The sequence below is a fragment of the Argentina silus genome, assembly GCF_951799395.1.
Source record: "Argentina silus genome assembly, chromosome: 19".
Classification (NCBI taxonomy): domain Eukaryota; kingdom Metazoa; phylum Chordata; class Actinopteri; order Argentiniformes; family Argentinidae; genus Argentina; species Argentina silus.
The window spans coordinates 11,205,032-11,222,152 of NC_139673.1; the positions used below are offsets into that span (position 1 = coordinate 11,205,032).

The 17,121-nt window shown below is 49.7% G+C and overlaps 1 protein-coding gene across 1 annotated transcript in view; it reads right to left on the reverse strand.

Annotated features, from left to right (window-relative positions):
- The window catches only part of mafa (MAF bZIP transcription factor a), an 83,681-nt gene that overhangs the window by 54,931 nt on the left and 11,629 nt on the right, over window positions 1–17,121 (reverse strand). The window lies entirely within an intron of this gene.

Below are 17,121 nucleotides of genomic sequence, written 5' to 3' on the forward strand. Positions count from 1 at the left end.
GCACCCTGGCTGGACCTGGGGGTCTGGGGCCGCCTGCATTAGTCTGGCAGCATGATCGCCTAAACCTCTCGAATGCTCTTAGGGAGGTGTGTGAGGGAGCTGTATGACAGGACACACACACACACTCACGCACGCTTGCACACACACACACACACACGCACGCTTACACACACGCACGCTTGCACACACACACACACACACACACACACACACACACAACAAGAAAACAAACATATACATAGAAAAAAGAAAACATCAGAAAAAGCTAAAGAATCATAAAACTGCAACCAGGCAATGATAAATGACCAATGATCGCCTCTGAGGACTTTGAACATTCAAAGCATTTTCTGCTTGCAGAGGCAACATCCATTCCTTGTGAGAACTGACACACCACAGAAAATTGCAAAGTAATGTTTACAGCACAAAGACACAAAAGTCATGAGAAAGCAGCATGAAATAGATTCATCTTACTTCACAGTTTTGAACTTTCACTTTCAATCTCAGAAAATAAACTTTATATTTTTTATTTTATTATTATTATTATTTATTTTTTTACACTCACTCTAAAACCACCAGACAGTGATAAAACAGTCAAACAAATAGAATTATAGAGACGGTAACAATCGTAAAAATAAATTGAAAAGGCTTTTTTCCCTCTGTTCTGTCTGTCTATCTATCTATCTATCTATGTATCTATCTATCTATCTCTCTATCTATCTCCATCGGCTAGCCCTGTGCATCTGTATGTGAAATGGATTTCTACGGCGTCCCTGAGTCCTTCACGCTGTCTGGATGTGACGCTCCTCAATAGAAGAAAGGTAAGTGTGCATGTAGATTCGAGCATAGAATCCAGTACGGCTCGGCCTGTTCCAGCGCTGAGAGAGAAGAGTTTTCTACCGAGAGGAGAGGAGCACCGCAGGGGACAGTGTTGTGCAGCGTTTGCAAGAAGAGTATTAGTTTCTGGAGGCGTCTCCTTCAGCTTGGGGTTGCTATGGGAGGGCTCGGGGGGGGGGGGGGGGGGTTTACACACAAGGAGCTCAGAGACTGAGGAGCTGCTGGAGGCCTGTGGTTAGCAGGTTATCTGTTTAAATAACGCCCTGCAAAGCTGTGTGATCTGTGAAGGGGGGGATACACGCATGCACGCACGCACGCACACAGACACGCGCACACACACACACACACAGTCACATACATAGCTGATTCAGCATGAGAAAATACATGTTCACACCACATCTTTCTAAAACCATGTATACACGTGGGCTAACTGGGTACTATTGGGCACCAGGGGTTGCCCCTGGTCGGCCCCAAGTCTACAGTCTGGAAACATTTTCATAAACATGGCTTGTGATGTCTGACACATTTACCCATGTCTGGTTAACACTGGCATAACTAAAGCTATACTATATGGTATTGGAAACAATAATGAAAGAAAGTTTGGTTATTGTGGTGCATGACTAATCTGGAACTACTGTTCTGGCTCAAGACCCCTTATCTCTTCAGACGCATCAGCCGTTGTGGCATCTTGAACAAACCTGTTGATTTAATAAACACATTTGTTGCCACTTCATTCCCGTTGAGAGACAACGAGAGGGTCTGTTTTCTGGTGTTTTTCCTAGCTTGGAGATGCCGTGTTGTGGCTGTTCGTTGTGTGTGTGTGTGTAATTGTGTTTTATTGAGATCCGTACTCTAGTAGAGGCCCGTGTTACTGTATCACACAGCAGATGAGCCTAGGAGTGGGAACAGACCAATCATTTGTTGTGGTTTTACTTCTGGAGTGTTCCTTCTAAAGGCAGAATTAGAGCTGGGGAGCGGGACTTTACAGACTCAAATGGCACACATTTACAACAGCCCAAAACATCACAGCACTCTCGTTTTACAGGCTGTCTGTAAAAACCAAAGAATGATGGGAGTTTTTACGAGAGCCTCTGCAGTTTGGTTTTGATTTTAGATTTGTTTTATTTTTTTCTCTCTCACTGTCACAGGCCGTGAAATCCCTGCACCAGACGAATAGCCTTCTGTGATCCCACTCTCAAATGATGCTCTAAGGGGCTCCTGTCGTGTGTGTGTGTGTGTCTTCTTGCATGCTGGTATCTGTGTGTGTGTGTGTGTGTGTGTATGTGCCTGTGCCTTCTTGCATGCTGGTATCTGTGTGTGTGTGTGTATGTGCCTGTGCCTTCTTGCATGCTGGTATCTGTGTGTGTGTGTGTATGTGCCTGTGCCGCCTTGCGTGCTGGTATCTGTGTGTGTGTGTATGTGCCTGTGCCGCCTTGCGTGCTGGTATCTGTGTGTGTGTGTGTGTGTATGTGCCTGTGCCTTCTTGCGTGCTGGTATCTGTGTGTGTGTGCATGTCTGCGTTTATAAATGTGTGAGAAAGAGAGAAAGACAGAGGAGAGAGAGAGAGGGAGAGAGAGAGAGAACGAGAGACAGAGGAAGCGAAGGGAGGGAGGACAAGCGGAGAGCGGGACAAAAGAGGGCCACGTCTCTCGGATAGAGGAAGTGCTGCAGATAGAAAGAAGGATTTCAGATTCCAGAGCGAGACGTTGGAGGCGTCGTCGTGGTGGTGGCTGAACACAGCTGTCAGACCCAGATGGTCGAGGTGCTAATAACATTCAGTTTTGCAGCGCACCGTTTATTTTCTAATAATAAAACTGTTAGCGCTCGCTAATAGCGTAGCTGCCGCCTGCCAAGCACACGTTCCGGCTGACACTCACGCCACTCCTCTGCCATTTACGTGCCATACGGCTGAGCTGAATGGGTGTACAGTGGGCCCTTACACACACACAGATACACACACACACAGATAGCAAAGACTGTCCAGTTCACAGCTCTCGTGTGCTGTCGAAGCACAACAGAATGAACCCTGGTAATGAGGAATCTGATGTGAGAGTAACAAACAGGCAAACACACACACAGACACACACACACACCCAGACACACACACACACACACACACACACACACACACACACACACACACACACACACAGACACACACAAACAGATACACACAGACACAAACAGACACAAACAGACACACACACACACACACACACACAAACAGATACAAACAGACACACACAGACACAAACAGACACACACACACACACACACACACACACACACACACACACGGTGGGGCTGTATGGTGTTAGTGAGAGCACTGAGTGGAGCGAAGGCCAGGGGAGAAAGGTAAACGGCCTCCTATACCCCTTTACCGCCCTGTGTGATGATGCAGTGTCGGCCTACGAGAATGAGTCTGACTGCCACTCATTCACAATCACTACCGACTCCAACCACCGGTTTCCATTGCTGTAAATACATCCAGTACACCAATACTGACTTGAGGTTTCAACCGTACCTTCCATCTAGAACAACTAACATCAGAAGAATCTGAACAGATTTAATAAAAGAGGAGAATATCATTTATCACCTCCTTTTTTTTTTTCTTTTTTTTTTTTTTAGATCAATAAAGAATTTTCTGAACGGAGTAAGTGTGGACAATAGGTCTGGGCCTATCACCCAGGCTGTGTGTCCCCCCCCCCCACCCAACCACCACCTCCCCCCCCCCAGGCTAAAAAACAAAAGGTGCTTTTCTCTCAGAGTGCTGACTCGTCACTGTGAGCAAACCCACAATGGGGACTCACTGTGGCGTGACATGGCTTGACATTGACCCCCAAACAGGTCCTGTTTCCTTTTATAGACTTCAGTTATCACATTCACTTACAGTGACGGTTTCAACCGATACCTAATTCATACTTTCATTTTCTGTTTTTTCTTCTTCTTTTTTTCTTTTTTCCTTTTTTTTTTACAGTAGTTCTCATCGCTCTTTCTCTCTCAATGGAATCTGCCGGAGACAGTAACAAAATAGATACCCGTCTGCTCTCTCTCTCGATTCTCTCTCTTTCTCCGGAGAGAGAGAGAGAGAGAGAGAGAGAATCGAGTCAGAGCTGCTTTAGTCGGTGATGTGCGTGTAAGGTTGTTTAACCTCGAGACTTATTTATTAAATATTTCGACGGGAGCCAATTTCAAAGTGTCATTACAATGTTTTCGCACACGTACGCCTGCGAAGTGCCACAATTAATTGGGCTTCGTTTCCGGCAGATCATTTCCCACTGTTAGGGAGGCAGTAAAAGCACATCACCATGCACGTAATTACAGACAGAAGCAGGAGAATTTATCTCCCGCCCCAAACATGAGAGGCTGGCGGATGAGGCTACACTGCCACTGAAGAGTCCTTTATGTCTGTATACGAACACTCGGCAAACGAGCTCGCGTTGTGACGTTGTTTTGGATGGGACTGCCTGGTTTCAATTAAGGCTCATTCGTCTTAGCGCAAAAACCAGTGTGTGTCACCCTGCTCCAAATGAACTCGTGAAACGTAGAGAAAAATAATATCAACGACCACGACGCTCCAGCTAAGCTACACGAGTGTCGTTTTTTCCCACTGCGACAGTGTGTGTGTGTGTGTGTGTGTGTTATCGTTAAAACAGAGTTTAACATTTCGAGCAAAAATAAGCGCGTTCCTTCACCCTGTCCGACTGTACCTCAGCTGTACTGTTCCCTAGCAGCTGAAAACCCCCCCACTCTTAACCCGCCCCGGCTGAGGAACATGTTTGCTGATCACCAGCATGTATGGAACCTGGAGATGCAGCCAGAGTCTCTGTGAGAGCCTGTCTGGTCTATGCACCCAGGCCAGGTATGAATGTTTAATACATCCCCAGGAGCAGGGAGCCGTGTGCAGCACTAAAGGCAGTACCAGGGACAGGGACCCCAGTGGCACAGGAGGGGGAGGAGGAGGAGGAGGAGGAGGGGGAGGAGGGGGAGGAGGAGGGGGAAACTGAGGGATCCCTTGTCAAACCAAATTGCAGAAAGATGTGTAGGGGAATGTTAGTACAGTAGAATGGTGTATGTGCTTGTGTGTGTGTGTCTGTGTGCATGAGCATGTGTGTGTCTGTCTGTGTGTGTGTGTCTGTGTGTGTGTGTGTGAGAGACAGAAGGTTCCGGGGCTTGTGTGTTCGGTACCGGCTGGCAGGGTGGCTGTCAGAATGGCCCCGTTTCCTGTGTGCTCTAAAATAGGCCCAAACACAGCAGAGACGCACAACACACACCGGCTATTTACAGCACTCACACAGTGTGTGTGTACACCACTGCCAAGTGTGTGGACACACGCAAAAACATACAAAATAAACAGGAAAAACACACACACACACACACACACAGACAGACTCTATCACAGATACACACGGACATATAAAGGATTTTCTCTCTGTATTTGTGATTGTACGTTTATGTGTTGATGCAATATGTACTATACAATTGTTTGTCTTGGAATGTATGTTTGGTGTGTGCCTGCACATTTGTGTGTGTGCGTGTGTGCGTGCGTGCCCATGCATTTGTGTGTGTGTGTGTGTGTGTGTGTGTGTGTGTGTACCTGTGCATGTGTGCCCGCATGTGTGTGTGTGTGTGCCTGTGCATGTGTGCCTGTGTGTGTGCCCGCATGTGTGTGTGTGTGCGCTTGTGTGTGTGTGCCCGTGTGTCTGTGTGTGTGTGTGCTGCCCTTGACCCTCCATATGTAGGTGTAGTGAGAGGACGGTGCCAGGGAAGGGCGCTGCGCCCTGCTTATGTCATCACTGCACACTTCCCGTCCCACGCATGGCAGCCATGCCCTCTGCGTGTCCGTGACAACGAGCAGGCTCCCTAATGATGCAGACGAGCTGCCACCATCGTTGTGGGCATGCCCAGAAACAAACAGGAGCGTGGTTACCTTCTACGATACCCATCTCTCCTCTTTTTAATACGGTGCTGCTACTGCAGACTACTAATAGTATTCTACTAACATGGATGTATTTTAACTGTACATGAATATGGTTTCATGTACAGTTTAAGTGACAAGTAAACACACAGGGCATGATCTCTCTCTATCACACTCACACACACACACACACAGATATACATACACACACACGCACACGCTGACGATGGCAGTTTGTGGCCACGTGTGAATGACACCTCCCTCCACAGCTTCACACATCACCCAACGTCCAGGAACCAGCAACAGTAACATCACACGGTGCCCCAACCTCAACCTCATAACCTAATAACGGCAAACGGCAACTAACTAATAACAGCAACCTAAAATACCCGCCGACGTCAAGTATCGCATGACAAATATGACTGACAGGGTCAACGTTTCTCTGCCTCACGACAGCCTTAAGTCGGTTGTTATACGGGGGGGAGGGGGGGGGGTGACGAAATAGCAGGTCGCCCAATAATCTCTCCTCTTATCTGGGCCGCGACACGTCTACCTCAGGGGGGGGGGGGGGGAAGACAAGACAAAGCGTTTAAGAATGTGTTTTTTTGTTGTTGTTTTTTTTTCTTTGTCTTTGTGAAAATCAAACAGAAGCAGATGAACACGGCTCCCGGTTCAGAGACAGTTCAGTTGCAGGCGTATCGGTCCGAGACGAAGCTCTGCCTCGTCCTGTCTGCCAACCTGTCTGTGCTTCTGTAGGGGCGCGGGGTGAGGGAATAAGAGAGCAGCCCAGACACATGACAGCGGGGCGTCAGTGTTAATGTGGGAGGGCCTCCCGTGCATCCTGATGGAGGGGGGGAGGGAGGGAGGGAGAGAGAGGAGAGAGAGAGAGAGGCTTCTCTGGATGCTGATAAGACCGCAGCAGCATTTTTCATATTAATTTGAAATTATTCTAATTGCTTGTGAGGGCAACGGGGCTTTGAATTCTCTCTCTCTCTGTCTGTCTGTCTGTCTCTACCTCCCTCAATCCCCCCCCCCCTTTTTTTTCTCTCTTACCTCTCTAACTTTCATGTTGTTGTCCTGTTTTGGTGTGTATCTGCAGACACATGTGTCAGCCTCCATAAATGTATTCTAGGTGGGGAGGGAGTTCACTTGCATGTTTGTGTTTGTGTGTGTGTGTGTGTGTGTGTGTGTGTGTGTGTGTGTGTGCGCGTGCAGTGCTGTAAGTGTGTGTGACGGTGTTGACAGCAAGCTCAGTCCTCACTTAAATATTCAAAGTTTACAAGGTCAATGTTTTTAACACGGTATGACAACACTTTGAACCAGGTTACTGAACCAAGAACGAATACTGTGCGTGTGCGTGCGTGTGTGTGTGTGTATACAGTACGTGTGTGCCTGTGTGCCTGCATGCGCCTGTGTGTGTGTGCGCGTTTCTGTGTGTGTGTGTGTTTCTGTGTGTGTGTGTGTGTTTCTGTGTGTGTGTGTGTGTTTTCATACGCACGTGTGTCTGCATGCTCCCGTGCGTTTTGTGAGTTGCTTGGTGAACCAGAGAGGTCCAGGTCAGACACTACTACAGTGTTGAGCTTAGAGCTGCTTTGAATGGAAAATCCATAGTCTTGTCATCCTCCTGTGACCAGTCTGTCTGTGAGACAGCAGCCGTGGGAAGGGAGCCTCACACAAGCTGCCCCGACTCTGACCTCCATGTACTCCGACACAGGCAGAGAGATGAAGAGGGCCACAAGGATCACCACACACACACACACACACACACACACACACACACACACACAAAACATACACCCACACACACGGACAAAGACACACAGAAACAGACACGGAAACACACACACACACACACACACAAAACATACACCCACACACACACACACACACAGACACACACACACACACACACACGGAAACACACACACACGGAAACAGAGATGGACACACACACACACTCACACACACACACACTCTCTCATTAAAGCAATAGGAGGTGAATGTTGGAACAGGAAAGTGCCACTGGGAGAGACGCCTCTTAGAGGTTCTATCAGGAGGCAATGAGGGAGATGAGTGTAAGTGGTCTGGTTTTACATACGTCTAATGCATGTAGGAGATAGCCTCTGTCTTCTAGTGGCCCATGGGGTGGAATCACGGAGGCAGTATCGAGGTTTATTGGTTGAATGATTGTCATAATGTATTAGGAGTGACTGGAGATTGAAGGAAACACTTCTTACGATAAATATTTATTAACTGCTAGTGTGTGTGTGTGAGCATGTGTGTGTAGGTGTAAGAGGGAGAGAGGGAGAGAGGGAAAGGCTACAGAGAGGGAGCAGTTTAGCCTAAATGACTCCTTCTCTTCCTTCCCTCCGTTTCTTCTGGGATTTTGGAGGAGTGATATTCCTCTCTCACTCCCTCGCTCCCTCAGCTGTCACTACCCATCACCACAACTATTCCACTACAGCCACAGGAACCGGAGGAAAGCACCTCCCTCCCACTCCCCCCCCCCCCCCCCGAATCTTGTTTATTTGTTATGTTTTGGGCTACGGTTGTGGCTGTACTCTGACAGGGCAGCGGTAACGTATCGTTCCCCAGGCTCCTACCCCGGGTTATGAGAGGGTGTTTATACATGGAGGAGCGGTAATACCCTCGGTAACATACTCTCCATCACAGTCCGGGCGGGGGGGGGGGCTTACATACCCATATGGATGTTACGGCCTGTTATCCTCCATCGAAATGTCTACAAACCCCAGTGAACACCATTCGGGGTGACGTCCTCCTCCTAAACAGTCGCGGTGAGCGTGTATCGAACACTGTTGTAAATCTAAGATGGCGGAGCCGACTATTATCCTCATAGGGAGGATGGAGGGGTTTGTTTTTATGAGCAGCCGGGGTGTGTGTGTGTCTAAGGTGACTGAGGAGGGTGTCAGTCAGGAGGGGAGGGACGTGTGTGTGTGTAGGGGGGTGTGAGACTGAGAAAGGTTGTTGTCGTCGTGGGAGAGGGTTGTTGTTTTTTTGGTTCGGTTCCCCTCAAGGTGAGGGGAAAGCACGGAGGAAACGCCGTATTTGCATTTACAAAAAAATAAATAAAAAAGCCTCGCGCCACACTGGGTAAACGCTGCATTGCACGGACGGACAACCGCCCCGGTGTCTTATTATGGTCTGTCAGAGGTCATGGCTGTCATCCTAGCAGGCAGAACGTTTCTACGGAGAGACCAGAGACCCAGAGTGGTGTTGTGTTTCTTCTTCTTCTTCTTCAGCGGCCATACTAGCCTGTCATCCAACACTACTCCACGCCACGGGAGAGGATGCTTGAGAGACTTCCCACTTCCCTTTAACAGTCATGACTTAAAAAATGACCCGGGCCAGTACGAGGGATGGGGGGGGGGGGGGGGGGGGGGTGTCGAGAGAGAGCGAGAGAGAGAAAGAGGAAGAGAGTGTGAGAGAGAGAGAGAGAGAGAGAAGAGACATAACAAAAAAAAAAAGCCCTGAGTGTGAGGCTTTGTAAACCGCCGTTGTGGGTCTCTCATGATTTCTGTTTTAGAAGCTCCACTTTAAACGGCCACAAGATTCTTTCCCAGGGGTCACACACCCGTGTGGGCCAATGAAACCACGCCACAGTGAGGGGACTTAGCAGAGTTCACAGCCTTTTCTTGTCTGGCACGTCTGCCTTTAAGTACAGTGAGTCACCTCCTCAGGACACACGTCTCTTTACTGTCTCAAGTACATGGCCTCCTAGCATGGAAGCAGTAGCATGGTCGCACTCTCCCATAGCCCCCAGTCACCCCAGTATAGGAGGGGGACCAGTATAGCCACTGTTAAGACATGGAAATATCTTTTTTTCTTTCTTTTTTTTTTTCTCTCATTGTGAGGATCAGAGTATCTGTGGCCATGGTCTGTTCTAGGGTGACAGTACCCACCAAGTCTGTAATTACACAACGCAAAGCATTCCTCAGCCTGGTTAACCAGAACTATGAAAGAGAGGGACAAGTATGTACCCCCCCCCCCCCCCCCCTCTCTCTCTCTCTCTCTCTCCCTGCCCCCTGTTCCCTCACTCCCCCTCCCCCTCCCTCGTTCCACGCGCCCCCACCCCAATAATTTAACGGTAAGAGCAACTGAGGCTTGTAAACACAATAGTTATGTCTGGGCTCAGAGAGGGATGGAGCAGACACGAAGGCTCCACTACCCCCGCTGATCCTGCCCTCCTCCTCCCCCTCCTCCTCCCCCTTCTCCTCCCTCTCTACCTCTCTCCCTCTCCTCCCACTCCTCTTCCAACGTTCAACCCTCTCTCCTCTCCTCTCCTCTCCTCTCCTCTCCTCTCCTCTCATTAGGCCGTCGCCCATCTTTCTCTCCCCTCCCTTTTCCTGCACTCGGGTCTTTTTTATGACACACACACACACACACACACACACACACGTATGCAAAGTATGGAAAGTATAGGTGTCAAATGTCCATTTGAAATGGTCCGACAGAGGACTCTGTGAGGTCAAAGGTCATTTAGTGCTCTTACTTTGAGAGGCAGGTCTAGTGTTTTGGCTCTCCCTCCTCGGAGGCCCGCAACAAACAACGCCTACACATTTCCATAGTTCAAACCATTAAACATGTTCTCTCCATCTCTCTCTCTCTCTCTCTCCTTTTCTCCCACTCCCACCCTTTTTTTTTTTCTCTTTTTCTCTTCCCTCTCCCTCCGCTCCTCCGTTCCCATGCACCCGAGGCCAGGGTTGTTCACTGGCTCCACAGTAGCCTACATTATACTGCATTCACACCCGTTGATTTACGACCGGGCGCTTCAGAAAATATATGAGCTGATAAAAATATGACTTCATTTAGCGCATTACCGATGAATTGTTTTGCTTTTAAATCTACGGAATGCAGGCGGCAGATTGTTTGCCGGCCTCAACCGAGCAGAACGCAGAATTAATTTGATACCAAATATTGTTATCATTGTAGGAGCCAAGGGAAACATAAGTCTGGTCGCTAAGCAGCAGGGCCCTTCCCAGTCTCCAGACCACACAAACGGGGGAGATCGTGTCAGCTCTGTGTTCCACACGTATACAGACGGGTCGGGCTACGAAACTGCGTTTATCTTAACACGTCGTAAATAAAGCGATGATGATGATGATGATATCTCAGGGTTATATTCCCGTGTCTTAAGAACGCCGCGATAGCGTATGGGACTTCCGCACCTTTTTGCTCATTCAAATATGAAATCCTAGAAAAAGCAGACTCACTCTCCTTCTCTTTTATCGTTACACTGAAGCAAAAAGGCCCGTTATGATATACTGGAGTGTCTTATATGGGCGTAGAAAACAGAACAGGAGAGAGGGAGAGAGAGAGAGAGAGGGAGAGAGTTATCCTTTGGCCTGTTAGGCCATTATGTGTTTGGGGTTATAAAAACTATAAACGATTGTGCAGGGAGCATTAACAGTAGGCTATAAGTAATGTGCACTTAGACATAGAGCTGTGGCCAGAGTGTGGACACGAATCCCTTAATGTGCTGCAATAACTCTGTGAGCCTTCTTCTTTTCTCTCTCTCTCTCTCTCTCTCTCGCTGTCTTTCTCTCTCTCTCTCTCTCTCTCTCTCTCTCTCTCGCTGTCTTTCTCTCTCTCTCTCTGTCTGTTTCTCCTCTCTTTCATTTCTGGTCTCTGACTCCCACTCTCTGTCCTTCGTCTCTCTCATCTCGTCTCTCTCATCTCTCTCTCTCTCTCTCTCGCTGTGTGTGTGTGTGTGTGTGTGTGTGTGTGTGTGTGTGTGTGTGTGTGTGTGTGTGTGTGTGTCTCTCTCTCTCTCCTTCCCTCCCACTCTCTCCTATACCTTCCCTCCTTCCCTCCTTCTCCCTCCTGTGAGAGGAGAGGAGAGGAGAGGAGGCTCTGTGAAGCATGGAGGTAATCTCATGGCTCTAGATTGTGCGTTCTTTGTCAAAGACAAACGATGACAGAGAACACTATGACGCTCTCCTCTCTCTCTCTCTCTCTCTCTCTCTCTCTCTCTCTCTCCTGGGCTGTTTACGTCTCACCGCTGTCCCCTACACAACACGACAGTCTCCTATGTGAGTGCGCAAGTGTACACAGTCCAAATGTGCGACTACACAGATTGACTGTGTGTATTAATGTGCTCTCAACAAACAGATACAGTATAGCAGTAAAAAAAATAAATAATGTGGAGTTATGATTACAATTAGATGATGTCAGTGGAATTGAACCTCTTTAATGAGAATGAATAATCATGAATGCCTTTTGAGTCTTATAGACTATGAAGTGTGTGTGTGTGTGCACGCGTGCATGTGTTATTGTGTGTGTTATTGTGTGTGTGTGTGTGTGTGTAAACACGTACCCAGTCTCTGTGGAGCACATGGACACAGGGGGAATAACTGTGAGAGCTGCTGCATGGCAGGATGAAGTGTGTTCATTTCCTTATTTATTGACTCGGTTGCTTTTCTCTGAGTGTTTGAAATTAATAACAGCCAGCAGAAATCAGACAGAGGGATGAAAATCAGCACTTTCCCCGCAGTGAAGCCATTCATCAAGCTAACGAGGGAGAGGAGGAGGAGGAGGAGGAGGAGGAGCGGAGGAGAGAAGTGACGTTTGGAGGGGAGGAGAGGGAGAGGGAGGGGAGGGAGGGAGGGGGGAGGGAGGCAGGTGCGGTTGAGGAGGGGAGGAGGGGGGAAGAGAAAGGTGACGTCTGGAGTGGTTGCGAGGGGAAAGGAGGGGAAAGGAGAGCTGTGCTGTTTGCTAAGGAGGAGAAGGAGGAGAGAGAGGAGACACTTGGAGGGTATTGGAGGAGGTGGGGTGTTTGGTTCGAGAAGGAGGAATAGACACCGTGGAGAAAAGAAAAAAAGAAAACGTTGTCATTGAGGTGTCAGGAGGAGGAGGCAACTCGGATGTGAAGGAGACGCAAGTGACAGGGGACACAAACGTTGATTCCCTTCGAAGAAAATGTCAATGTGGACCAGCATCGAAACAAAGGGTTACAACAATACTTGTAAATCACGTGAGGATGTCTTTAAAAAAAAAAGAAGAAAAATCATCGACAGCCCTAGCTAATGGCTTATGACTAATGTGAGGATCCCCATGGCTTTAGAAGGGCTTAGAGGTTGTGTCCACCATCAGTGGTGGTCTCCTGCCTGTGCCAGTAAGTGCTCTGTAAGACCAGCCCTCTGGTGTCCACTAGCTGTGTCTGGTCTAGCCCCTCTGCCCACTGGGCAGGATGCTGGCTTGAGGTTAACCTAGCTGGCTCCGGCTTGGAGTTCACTAGGACACACCATTCAGGACAGACACAACAACAGAAAGATGAATAGAATGATATCATGGTAGTGTCTGTGTGTGTGTGTGTGTGTGTGTCTGTGTGTGTGTGTCTGTCTGTGTGTGTGTGTGTTCTGGTTGCTGTCGAGACAACGGTATCTCACACCCAGAGCGGGGCTGACTAAGCAGTGACTTGTTCTTAAGGCTGAAGAATATCTTGCCTGCTGAAAATAATTAGCAATGTGGAGCTATATGCTAGAGGGAAGCTACAGAAACTACCCCTGGGTGCTACCCCTGTACCCCCCCCCCCCCCCCACCACACACACACACACACACACCATGGACATTCTTAACCCACAACACTACAGACGCTGTCTTTGTCTGCTCCCACTGTCTTCTCAGACACCTGCGCATGTCTCTAAGGTCAGTTTTGTCTGTCTCTGATGGAGAGAAGCACCACAGACCCACAGAGCCTTACTCTCTCTCTCTCTCTCTCTGCATGGTCGGGCGTTCTCAGCCGGGAAAGTGAGCTTGATTCATGTTCACGGCGGTGACATCGGCCGAACCCAGCTGGCTGTACATGGATGTCTATATTTTTAACCTTAAAGCCAGACCACGGTGTCTTCAGCCACTCGGAGGCTAAATATAGCTCACTCCTGCTCACATCTCCGGTTTCTCACTCCTTACCCAGAGGCAGGTGGAGGGGAGAGGGCTGGGGGGGGGGGGGGGATCACACTCGTCTCGTGTAGGGTGGTGGGGACAAGCAGCTAAGTTGAATAAATCCTCTCCAAGTCTTGACCGATATGGAGTGGACGGTTGGTTTTGTACACCTGTTTTGCCCCCCCCCACCACCAACCCCTCCTCTCCTTCGCCTCTCTGCCCCTCTTCCATCTTCATCACCCCCCCCACCCCCCCCTCCTCATGACAGGTCAATCTAGATCGATTTCATCTGCCCTCGTCTACTGAGACCAACATCCTGGCACCCAGAAATAGAGCGCTGTGGGACAGAGGAGCCTCCGGCCGTTTCTGTTCAGCCCAGACAAGTGGTAAGGGTGAGAGGATGGTGTTGTGTCACACACACACACACACACACACACGCAGGCGCGCTCGCACAAACACACACAAACAGGCGAGAAATACCAACCGACACACATTGACAGAAATATAGACAAACACACACACACACACACACACACTGTCTGAGGTGAAAGTGAGAAGGGTGTCTTTGTGACAAGGGTGCTGTGTGTGGGTGACTCTGCGTCAGCGAGTCTGACCCAGGCAACCCTACTGTCACACGGTCACACAGCCGCGGGTGGTGGCCCTCCCTACCAGTTACAGCCTGCCTTTCACACACACACACACACACACACACACACACACACACGCACACGCAAGCTGACACACTCACACACTCACACTCACACATACGCTCACACATATACACACACACACACACACACGCAGACACACACACACTCTCACACACACACACACACACATACGCAGACACACACACACACACCTGGCACTTTATCCTTGTCAGCAGATTATGGGTCCCTTTCCCCCCCTGCTGGGTTGTGAACTCCTGCCGCCCCCTCTGCTGGGAGACCCCCTGAGGTGTGTTCCTGCCTCCATCCCACTCTGGTCCGAACACGTACGGTACACCAGCGGTGGCACGTGTGTTTGATCCCGTTCCGCATTCCGTTCCACGCATTGCAATGAGCCTTCCTCTGATGTCGGCCTTTCCACCAGCCTCCCCCCCAGCCCCCCCCCCCCCCGCTGTGAACGCCTACACTGGGAGTCTCTTTACCTGTACTGGTTTTACTGTACATCTCCTCATTGTCACGCGGTACACACACGGTGGACCTGACTAATCCTTCATTCTCCCCGTGGTGGCGTCCAGGCTCAGACAGTGACACCGGTGGCGTCCTGGCGGTGCCTTGCCAGCTCAGGCCACGAGTCACACACTCTTTCCCCAGGCAAGGACACTCAGACCTGGCTTGCCGTCTCCATCAGTCAGCCTGTCCTCCTGGAGCTACGTGGCCAGACTGCTCATCGCCCTGCCCCCCCCCCCCCCCCCCCCCCCCCCCACACACACACACACACACCCCACCCCCTCCTCATATGCATGGATTTGCATAAAACAAAGACGCGGCCCGGTGTCTGTGTCGTCTGAGGAGAGAGGAAGCCACTGCGGTGGAGGGGACGGAACGCACCACGCCGCCTGGCCCTCCCCGCGGTCAGCTGGCCAGAGCACGGTAGCGGCATATAGCGCAGATTTACGAGGCAGAGAGAAGACGGACACCCTCATGGTTTTCCACTTCCCCCTCGCTCCCGCATCCGTTCCCTGGGAGTTGTTTCTGTTCGCCGCCCCGCGCGGTGAGCAGAGGGCAGCCTGATTCACGGCGATGACGCGGCAGGAGAATAAGAGCACTTCAAACACTTCATCTAAACATGATTTGTCCTTGTCTCCCCTGACGGCTTTTGTCCCCTTCTCTCTCTCTCTCTCTCTCTCTTTTTTTTCTCTCTCTCTCCCTCTTTTTTCTCCCTCTCTCTCCCTCTCTCTCTCCCTCTCTCTCTCTCTCTCTCCACACTGAAGTTAAGTGGAGCTGGAGCCAAGCCAGCTACTGATCCCACGCCCCACTTAGAGACAATCAGGGAAATAACACTGGACGGACACACACACACACACACACACACACACACACACACACCGACAGAGAACCATATGGAATACGTAGAAACATAAATTAGCGTATAGGAATAAAAAGCAACGAATGGGCCATCCCATTCCTTGCTTATTGGGAGGAGGGGTATTTTGTTGCATAAATCAATATTTAAAAAAATCAAAATAAAAAATCAAATCACATATAATATCACATAAAATATGAAATAACATATAATAAAAATCACATTTATATTTAATGTAATATGCTCACTGTCTCTCGTTCATAACACTGTCACTCTCAGCCAGCGGTATTTGCTTGAGATATCGAAATGTAGCGTTCCCCATTCCAACACGTGTTTGTTTCCAAAATGTCAAAGGAAAATTGCGTTGGCATGAAAATCCAAGCGTTATTGTGATGGGAATGTTTGGTGCCAACGTGTGACAGTTTCCCACCCTGTAGCTCCATGTCTGGCTGTGGGGGTAAAACCCAGAGACCGAGGCCAGAGCAGGATCACTGGGCTGGGGACACTCAGGATCAGGAGGATCAGGAGGATTTCCCTGTGATGGGGCCTTGCCACCGGGGGGGGGGGGGGGGGCAGCTGCTAGGATGGCCTAGAGGGGATCTCCTCAACCTGCTAGGGGGGGTGGGTCGAGGGGGGGTGGGTAGAGGGGGGGGTGGGCTTTGAGGGGTGTTAGAGGCCTCTGGACTGTGATGGAACAGGATGTGATCAGCATGGCTAAATACAGCTAGAGTACAGCAAACACACACACACACACACAAACACACACAATAGTACACATCTTTTCCGTCACAGCAGAGCCCCCATACAGGCAGACAAGCGCAAATGAAACCCGCTCTTAACCTCCCAGAGACACGGCCGAGCCGCGGCCCCCCCGTCTAACTGATCAGTCGATGGGTTTGGGAGCAGCACAATCAGCCAAGCCATTACAGAAACAATTGGTTTTGTGATAAACACCGGCCTGCGTTCCCCTCCGTCTCTACGCATCGATTACAGCCGATTGCAGTCTTGTTCTAAACTTGGATTCCTCGGTTATATGAGCCAAATTCTGGGGCGTTGCTACAGGACCAACACACACACACGTGCGCGCGCACACACGCACGCACGTACGTACGCACGCTCGCTCGCACACAAACACACACGGACGGACACGCATACTCACGCACACACAGAGGCACCATAATCATGCACACACACACACACACCACACACAGACAGACAGACACACACACACCACAGACAGACAGACAGACAGACAGACACACACACACACACACACACACACACACACAGAGTACAGTAGAGCCGGAGATCAGATCCGCCGGTAGTTAATGCAGGTGGACTGAGAGCTTCGATGCTGCAGCAGGGCCATTATTCCCCAGATGTAAATAAAGGAGGGACTGTATGAAGGAGCGGCAGGACTTGTACAATGAACATCA